This window comes from Cryptomeria japonica, chromosome 2 (genome assembly GCF_030272615.1).
Source record: "Cryptomeria japonica chromosome 2, Sugi_1.0, whole genome shotgun sequence".
NCBI classification, from domain to species: domain Eukaryota; kingdom Viridiplantae; phylum Streptophyta; class Pinopsida; order Cupressales; family Cupressaceae; genus Cryptomeria; species Cryptomeria japonica.
This window is the reverse complement of record NC_081406.1, coordinates 12,680,880-12,688,834: the sequence shown is the minus strand read 5'-3', so window position 1 is coordinate 12,688,834 and position 7,955 is coordinate 12,680,880.

The window sequence follows — 7,955 nt, the reverse complement described above, 5'->3', positions numbered from 1 at the left end:
TAAACTTAAGTAAGGTGTAATAATATCCAAGATGAATAATTATTTACACCAACACCCTCCCTTAAGTGCAACATAGGGGAATGCACTACAGTCTACAATGCAACTAAGCAATGCAAGATGGGTCCTAGCTACGAGGCCATATTAGGTACCCATGTACAAATGTAAACACAATCTCCCATAAAGCGAGGAAAGAGAGAAAAACCTAATGGGAAAAAACCCTCCCCCAAAAGAGAGATGATGAAATCACACAATGCTCTCAATGATGAATGAGAAGAACAAAACTATGTCCCCCCATAAGAGAGAAGAAGAGAACATGAAGCCCCCCCCTCAATGTTGAATCTCTTGCAAAGATGGTCCAATGATGATGACCAAAATACCTTCCCATAAGGAAGAAAGAGAGACAATACTGCACCAATAATCTCAAAGTGTGACAAAACCAAGTACCAAGTCGATGACGATGAATCACTCGCTGCAACAAAAAGAAGATCAGGCATGGAGACAACCTACTGTGAGCATCATCTGGATACTCAAAAATAGAAAAAATACTAGTACAATCCAAGTCTCATGAGAGCTATGAACAAATGTGTACAATCTAAGTCTCAACTGGAGCCATGCACCAAGTCTCACATAATATTCCTAATCTACGTGTACAAGAGGATTATATCAAATAATCAATAATAACAAGATACAAAGAGGTGTGGAACTGTATGATAGTGTGAGTATAACATTTCTCAAGCAAGAGAATACATCATGATAAAATATTCAAATGTGGAAACATGAAAATGATGCCACCAACAAAGAAGCCTTGTAGAATACTGTAGATGAAGATGCCTCTGAATGGAATTTCACCAAGAGATATAAATGAACAATTGACCCCCCATAAAAAGATCATGTTGAGACTTGCAAATAATGACAAAGTGGACTTATAATTTCAACTTTACAACATCTCAAAATGAGATATAAGAGACTTCAAGAAATACTACTAGTGATCTAAACTGAGATCCAAGCAAAATACAAGTACCAAATAGGCCAAAAATGACCAAATACTGAAAGTACAATATCCATTGAAAATCACTACAAACTACTGATAGATTATGAAAGTACAAAACAAATTATGCACTTTAAAAAAAAATGGCACCTGAAAAGGAGTCCATATGAGCCCAAATGAAGCCTCCAAAGTTGTAAAAATTGGGATTTCACGATTTCTGAAAACCCTATATCTGAAAATCCAAAAAATCCTGCACCATTGTACAAATCAAAAACTTCTACCCCAAAACAAAAAAAATTGCTCGAAAAAAGGAGTTCGGATGAGTGATATATCACTATTTGAAAATTGCCTGCAAAATTATAGTTTCTGGAAAATTTCCGCCGCAACTTCAAACTTCAAGTGTCTCTAGATTTGACCTCCAAAGTCTAATTTTGATGAAACAAAAGGCAAAACTAAATTTCTCAATGGTAACCTCATATTTGACCCATCAAGCTTCAATAATAACCTGCAATAGAAAGTTCCAAAATGCAAACCCCAAATAGCATCAAATTTCTCTCAATTGGCAAACCAATGACACTCTAATGGATCTGATATCATGTGAGACATGGACCAACTCTGATACCATATGAGATTTTTCCAAGATCAAGAGGCAATGGAAAACACAAATAAGAGAGACAAAATATATGATAGGAATAAACTGTATTCTATCAAGATGCAAAATATGATCAACTGGATCATTATAAGATAGATATAGATTGATTTCCCATTATTGTCCATACAAACAATGTAGATGAGCCTACTTATATAGGCAAGGCTATATAGATATGTGAGCATACAAACATGACGTGTGGCTCAATAAGAAACAAGGGTAGGTAGGAAATAGGTGTGGGTAGGTAGGAGAAATAATATAATATTCCACATGAGGTGGATCACCCACCAAAGGTGGAATTATCACTCCATAATAAAAGGATATGATAGAGTAGTAACAAGATCAACACCATAAAAGGTGGAAATTCTCCTACACACACTATTCCAATGTGGCAAAAACACCCAAGTGTCTCATACCCAAACTACTATGAAATGCATTTCCTAAGTAAACTTAAGTAAGGTGTAATAATATCCAAGATGAATAATTATTTACACCAACAAGGTCATTTAATTACTTTTCTCACTTAAGCTAATCTTAGGTGCATTTTATTATCTAGAGTTTTCTTTTCTAGCTTTAGTTCTAGATGTAGTTGAACTTAATGTAGCTCCTACTTTGTATTTCTTTTGGAGTGATTTTAGGATAATTATCTAATTATTTATTAATTAGGTCATTTAATTACTTTTCTCACTTAAGCTAAACTTAGGTACATTTTATTATCTAGAGTTTTTTTTTCTAGCTTTAGTTCTAGATGTAGTTGAGCTTAATATAGCTCCTACTTTGTATTTCTTTAGTTTTCTTATCTTTAGCATTAGAGTTTGTACCTAGGGTTTCATTCATCCTTTATAAGGATTCATTCATTCATTGTAATTGTATCTCCAATCATTATTTGTGCAATATTATAGAATTCTTTGGTTGTTATAGAGTGTACAATCTTTTCTTGATCTCATTTATGTGTCAAGTGTTTTTCTTGTAGAGGAATCTTGATCCCTATGGTTGATCATCAACTCCTACAAAAAATATAGTGTCCTAAATTACACCCCATATATTAATTCTATGCTACATAAGTGCATGCACTTTAAACTGATTGAAGACATTCTTTATCACCTTGTCCTTTTTTCCATCTCACTTGTCCTATCAACCTCTGTGTTGTCCTTTTCTAACCCAACTGAGTATTTGAATCATAGACACTAGCACATTGTAGAGGCATTTGTGTGCTATGCTAGCATTCCACAAATCTGACAGTTTGAAGGTAGTTGTTTAAGCATTATGCCTGCACTTGGAAGATGCTTTTAACACCTATATGTGCATCCACCAATGCTCATTTTTGTCCCAGAGGGTTGATCTTCCTTCTTGGACTTCATTTTGGCTCTCTAAGAATTCATTGTAACATTTGGCTACCGATGGACATATTTTCATATCTCAACTCCATTGTTGAAGTTCTAGTTGTATGCTTGATTTTCTTGTCTCTCACACTTTCAATGCTATTCTAATGTTTTGGGAGATTGGTCTTCTTATTCTTCTCCATTTGGTAGCCTCCTTTTGGGTGTGGAAGGGGAGTAATTTTCTCTTTTCATTTCGTTTATGGGTATGTGCAGGATCATGGTGTGCCAAAACAGGCCCTTAAGTGGCAATGAAATTTCAGAAAAATCAGAGTTATGTAGCTTGACATGAAAATTTGAATAAGTTGTGAACATTATTTTTAAAATATTTAAGAAGAGAATATATAAAAAATTGAATTTAGTTTCTAAGCTACTAGTTGTTTTTTGGAAAAAAAAATCCTATTTGATGAAAATTTCAAATTTCAATGCAGTGGTACTAAAATTTCAGGAAAAAAATAAGAAATAGACGTATGTCTGACCACCCTAATCACAATCAAATCTTAATATTATTCTATAATATTTATAATATAAGTATTAGACTCATGTCCGGATGTGACACATATTCTGTTTTTAATTTTTTATGAATTAAATAATTATTTATGATTTTTTTACTACAACTTTTCAAAAATTCAGAAACTCCTATGTCTGACCACCTTAACTTGGTCAAAACCTTATAAATTTCTTTTTTTTTTAATTTTTCCCTATAGTAGACAAAGCATAGGATGTGACACATGTTTCGGTTTCAAAAAATGTTATACTGTTTGAAAGTTATGAGTGTTTTTCAATTAGTATATCAATCAGGACTATTGTTAGAATTCAATTAGAAAATCAATAATAATTATTTACTAAAGTTGAAATAAGACAAGCCTTATATTGTTGGAAAGCTGAGAACGTCCTTAAAAAACCCTTTTCATTTTATCAATTTTGGCTACAAAAAAAGTCGTCAGCCACTAGTGAAAAGTCTGGAAAATCGAGGAATACTGAAAAACACGTTTTTTCAGTTGACTTTCCAGGCTTGTCACTTCCAAGCCTAATACCAAAGAATTCCCAAGCCGAAATTTGAAATTTGAAAATTTGAGTACAAAAATTGGATATTGGATTTTATCAGATATCCGATTTTTGTACAAAAATTTGCGGTCCCCAAAGAATTTCCCTTTGCCGCCATTTATGAAGTAAATTGCCACATGAAAGAAATCCGATATCAGATTAAATCGGATATCGGATTTTATTGGTCATATTTTAGAGAGAGAGAGGAGAGGGAGAGAGGGAGAAAGAGAGAGAGAGAGAGAGAGAGAGAGAGAGAGAGAGAGAGAGAGAGAGAGAGGAGAGGGAGGGAGGGAGAGAGAGAGAGGGAGAGGGAGAGAGAGAGAGGGAGAGAGAGAGAGAGCATATGACCCCTAATGACACAATTTAGTGTCTTAAGGGGTCCTATGGTGTCGTTAGGGGTCATGTGGTGTCTTGGGACACCATAGGACCCCTTAAGACACCAAATCATGTCGTTAGGAGTCATATTATGTCTTACGACCCATAACTATGACCCCTAATGATAGTTATGTGATATGGTGTCCCATGAACCCTTATGACCTCTCAGGACACCATATGACCCCTAATGACACCATATTGGGTCGTTTTGGGTCATATTGTGTCCTAAGGGGTCATATTGTGTCCTAAGGGGTCATATTATGGTCTATGACCCCTTAGGACACCATATGACCCCTAACAACATGATTTGGTGTCCTAAGGGGTCCTATGGTGTCATTAGGGGTCATATGGTGTCCGTAAGGGTCATATAGTGTCTTGGGACACCATAGGACACCTTAGGACACAATATGACCCCTTAGGACACAATATGACTCAAAGCGACCCAATATGGTGTCATTAGGGGTCATATGGTGTCCTAAGAGGTCATAAGGGTTCATGGGACACCATATGACCCCTAACGACACCATCGGACCCCTTAAGACACCAAATCATGTCGTTAGGGGTCATATTGTGTCCTACGACCCCTTAAGACACAATATGACCCCTAATGTTATGATTTGGTGTCTTAAGGGGTCGATTGGTGTCATTAGGGGTCATATGGTGTCTTGTGACACCATAGGACCCCTTAAGACACCAAATTGTGTCGTTAGGGGTCATATTGTGTCCTACGACCCCGTAAGATAAAATATGACCCCTAACGACATGATTTGGTGTCTTAAGGGGTCCTATGGTGTCATATGGTGTCCCATGAACCCTTATGACCTCTTAGGACACCATATGACCCCTAGTGACACCATATTGGGTCGCTTTGGGTCATATTTTGTCCTAAGGGGTCATATTGTGTCTTAAGGGGTCCTATGATGTCCCAAGACACCATATGACCCCTATGGACACCATATGACCCCTAACAACACCAAATCATGTCGTTAGGGGTCATATTGTGTCCTACGACCCCGTAAGACACACTATGACCCCTAATGACATGATTTGGTGTCTTAAGGGGTCCTATGGTGTCTTTAGGGGTCATATGGTGTCTTCTAAAACCATAGGACCCCTTAAGACACCAAATCATGTCATTAGGGGTCATATTTACACCATAGGACCCCTTAAGACACAATATGACCCCTTAGGACATAACAATATGGTGTCATTAGGGGTCATATGGTGTCCTAAGAGGTCATAAGGGTTAATGGGACACCATATGACCCCTATGGACACCTTATGACCCCTAATGACACCATAGGACCCCTTAAGACACCAAATCATGTCGTTAGGGGTCATATTATGTCCTACAACCTCGTAAGACACAATATGACCCCTAATGACATGATTTGGTGTCTTAAGGGGTCCTATGGTGTCGTTAGGGGTCATATGGTGTCTTGTGACACCATAGGACCCCTTAAGACACCGAATCATGTTGTTAGGGGTCATATTTACACCATAGGACCCCTTAAGACACAATATGACCCCTTAGGACACAATAATATGGTGTCATCAGGGGTCATATGGTGTCCTAAGAGGTCATAAGGGTTCATGGGACACCATATGACCCCTATGGACACCATATGACCCCTAACGACACCATAGGACCCCTTAAGACACCAAATCATGTCGTTAGGGGTCATATTGTGTCCTACGACCCCTGGTAAGACACAATATGACCCCTAATGTTAAGATTTGGTGTCTAAAGGGGTCCTATGGTGTCATTAGGGGTCATATGGTGTCCATAGGGGTCATATGGTGTCTTGGGACACCATAGGACCCCTTAAGACAAAATATGACCCCTTAGGACACAATATGACCCCTAACGACATGATTTGGTGTCTTAAGGGGTCCTGTGGTGTCGTTAGGGGTCATATGGTGTCCATAGGGGTCATATGGTGTCCCATGAACCCTTATGACCTCTTAGGACACCATATGATCCCTAATGACACCATATTGGGTCGCTTTAGGTCGTATTGTGTCCTAAGGGGTCATATTGTGTCTTAAGGGGTCCTATGATGTAAATATGACCCCTAATGACATATTTTGGTGTCTTAAGGGGTCCTATGGTGTCGTATGGGGTCATATGGTGTCTCGTGAACCCTTATGACCTCTTAGGACACCATATGACCCCTAATGACACCATATTGGGTCGCTTTAGGTCATATTGTGTCCTAAGGGGTCATATTGTGTCTTAAGGGGTCATATTATGTCTTAAGGGGTCCTATGGTGTAAATATGACCCCTAACAACATGATTTGGTGTCTTAAGGGATCCTATGGTGTCACAAGACACCATATGACCCCTAACAACACCATAGGACCCCTTAAGACACCAAATCATAACATTAGGGGTCATATTGTCTCTCTCTCTCTCTCTCTCCCTCTCCTTCTCTCTCTCTCCTCCTCTCTCTCTCTCTTTCTCCCTCTCTCCTTCCCTCTCCTCTCTCTCTCCCTCCCTCTCTCCCTCTCTCCCTCTTCTTCTCTCCCTATCTCCCTCTCCTCCTCTCTCTCCCTCTCTCTCTTTCTCCCTCTCCTCTCTCTCTCTCTCTCTCTCTCTCTCTCTCTTTCTCCCTCTCTCCCTCTCTCTCTCTCTATCTATCTCTCTCTCTCTCTATCCCTCTCTCTCTCTAAAATATGACTAATAAAATCCGATATCCGATTTAATCAGATATCAGATTTCTGCCATGCAGCAATTTAGTTCATAAATGGTAGCAATGGGAATTTTTTTGGGGGACCACATATTTTTTTACAAAAATCGGATATCGGATAAAATCCGATATCCGATTTTAGTACTAAAAACCAAGAAAAAAAGGGTTTGTGGGCCATTCTGTAGATTCCAACGGCTAACAGTCTGGGTCCTATGTTTTCTGTCAAGGATCATAGGGTTTCAGACAGCTAGAGACAAATTTGTGCTTTTGGGAGATTCTTAAAGTGAAAACTTTGGATAGAGCACTTACACGAAGACAAAGACTTGATGATCCACTTCAACAAGATACATGGGCATTTGGTGGGAGGCTTCCACGTGTTGATAGAAAGTTGACTGACAATGTGAAGGAAGAGATTCAACAATTTTGGCACTCTAATTCTAGAGTATCACCCAATGTAAAGGATGTTTTGAAATTAAGAATCGACAACCGAGACCACACACCGCATCCCAAACATTTATTGGAATCAAGCCAAACAATGTTGTACAAATTTTTTTGTGAATTACATCCAACTTTGCAAATATCACAAAGGGACTTTGAATCTTTGAAACCATTTTATTGTGTTCCTCTTAAGATTCGCAATACCTATTGTTGCAAGTACCATGTGGAGTTTTCAATGTACCATGAAATTTTATGTCATATTCGTTCTACGATGCCTACTAATGAGATGTTGCAGGAGTGTGGTGCAATGCTATTTCTGAGATCATCAAGAGACTTGCAAGATCTATTTTTATGCCCTAGAGATGATGGCTGATATTTCTATAGAAAT